Consider the following 2766-nt stretch of genomic DNA (forward strand, 5'->3'; position numbering starts at 1 on the left):
AGGGGGCACCGCACACGGCTAAGGAACGATCCGTAGATCAACTTGTGTGTCATGGGGTGCCCCCCTGTCCCCGTATATAAAGGAGCAAGGGAGGAGGAGGTGGCCGGCCAAGGGAGGGCGCGCCAGGGAGGAGTCCTACTCCCACCGGGAGTAGGACACCCTCCTTTCCTAGTCCAACTAGGAGACCTTCCATGTAGTAGGAGTAGGAGAGAAGGAAAGGGAAGAGAGAAGGGAAGGAAGGAGGGGGTGCGGCCCCTCCCCCTAGTCCAATTCGGACTAGGCCTTGGGGGGGGGGCGCGGCCTGCCCTAGGCAGCCCCTCTCTCTTTCCCGTATGGCCCAATAAGGCCCAATACTTCTCCCGGCGAATTCCCGTAACTCTCCGGTACTCCGAAAAATACCCGAATCACTCGGAACCTTTCCGAATTCCGAATATAGTCGTCCAATATATCGATCTTTACGTCTCGACCATTTCAAGACTCCTTGTTATGTCCCCGATCTCATCCGGGACTCCGAACTCCTTCGGTACATCAAAACTCATAAACTTATAATATAACTGTCATCGTAACCTTAAGCGTGCGGACCCTACGGGTTCGAGAACTATGTAGACATGACCTAGAACTGTTTCCAGTCAATAACCAATAGTGGAACCTGGATGTTCATATTGGCTCCTACATATTCTACGAAGATCTTTATCGGTCAAACCGCATAACAACATACGTTGTTCCATTTGTCATCGGTATGTTACTTGCCCGAGATTCGATCGTCGGTATCCAATACCTAGTTCAATCTCGTTACCGGCAAGTCTCTTTACTCGTTCCGTAATACATCATCTCACAACTAACTCATTAGTTGCAATGCTTGCAAGGCTTAAGTGATGTGTATTACCGAGAGGGCCCAGAGATACCTCTCCGACAATCGGAGTGACAAAACCTAATCTCGAAATACGCCAACCCAACATGTACCTTCGGAGACACCTGTAGAGCACCTTTATAATCACCCAGTTACGTTGTGACGTTTGGTAGCACACAAAGTGTTCCTCTGGTAAACGGGAGTTGCATAATCTCATAGTCACAGGAACATGTATAAGTTATGAAGAAAGCAGTAGCAACATACTAAACGATCATGTGCTAAGCTAACGGAATGGGTCAAGTCAATCACATCATTCTCCTAATGATGTGATCCCGTTAATCAAATGACAACTCTTTTGTCCATGGCTAGGAAACTTAACCATCTTTGATTCACGAGCTAGTCAAGTAGAGGCATACTAGTGACACTATGTTTGTCTATGTATTCACACATGTATTATGTTTCTGGTTAATATAATTCTAGCATGAATAATAAACATTTATCATGAAATAAGGAAATAAATAACAACTTTATTATTGCCTCTAGGGCATATTTCCTTCAATGAAATCCATCGACGATTGGGTCTAGAACCAATGCGGCGAACCCACCATGGCGAATGCTGGTGGGGTGGTCTCTTCGGTCAAAGGTGATCGGGCAAGAGGACCATGGATTGAACTTCGGGGCAACTGGCTCCATCACGTATACATCCCTGAGTGCACGCTTCCGCTCCCTTTTGAGTATGTGCGTGGCATATATCATGTTCACCGTCCGCTCCTGTGGGGGGAAACCCTTCTGTCCTCTATTGTTCGGCGGTCGGGTCTCTTCCTCGTCGTCGTTATGTAGCCCCTTGTCGCTGTTTTCGGCAATTAACTTGCCTGCCTGCTTGAACACCCAACAGTCCCTATTGGTGTGGTTAGCTGGCTTTTCAGGGGTGCCATGTATTTGGCACAAGCGTTCGAGAATCCGGTCCAAATTGGACGGACCCTGAGTTGTTCTTTTGAATGGCTTTTTCTGTTGACCGGGTTTAGAGCCTCTGAATCCGGCATTGACTGCCGTATCCTCACTGTTATCGCCGTTAATGCGGCGTTTGTTTTTGTTGCGACGCGACCTGCCACTACGGTCCTTGATATCCGGACTGCCAGAATTTTTGTTGAGGTTGTTGCTGCGTGCTAGCCAGCTGTCCTCACCCGCACAGAAGCGGGTCATGAGTGATGTAAGGGCTGCCATGGATTTCGGCTTTTCCTGTCCCAGGTGCCGGGCAAGCCACTCGTCGCGGATGTTATGCTTGAAGGCCGCGAGGGCCTCGGCATCCGGACAGTCGACGATTTGGTTTTTCTTTGTTAAGAACCGTGTCCAGAATTGTCTGGCCGATTCGTCTGGCTGCTGAATTATGTGGCTTAGGTCATCTGCATCTGGTGGTCGCACGTACGTGCCTTGGAAGTTATCGAGGAATGCGGCTTCCAGGTCCTCCCAACTCCCAACTGACTCTGCTGGCAAGCTGTTAAGCCAGTGCCGGGCTGGTCCTTTAAGTTTGAGTGGGAGATATTTGATGGCGTGGAGATCGTCTCCGCGGGCCATGTGGATGTGGAGGAGATAGTCCTCGATCCAGACCGCGGGGTCTGTTGTGCCATCATAAGATTCAATATTGACGGGTTTAAACCCTTCTGGGATTTGATGATCCATTACCTCATCTGTGAAGCACAGTGGGTGTGCGGCGCCTCTGTACTGGGCGATATCGCGACGGAGGTCAAAAGAGCTTTGTCTATTGTGTTCGGCCCGGCCGGACTTACTGTGTCCGGGGTGACGGTGATCGTCACGTATCGTGGGGCGCCCACGTGATCCATAGATCGATCTTGATTGTCTTGCCTTATCCTCCAATATATCTCGCAGGTCCGGAGTGTTCCCCTGTGGCCTTGTGC

This window comes from Triticum aestivum, chromosome 4A (assembly GCF_018294505.1).
Source record: "Triticum aestivum cultivar Chinese Spring chromosome 4A, IWGSC CS RefSeq v2.1, whole genome shotgun sequence".
NCBI classification, from domain to species: Eukaryota; Viridiplantae; Streptophyta; class Magnoliopsida; order Poales; family Poaceae; genus Triticum; species Triticum aestivum.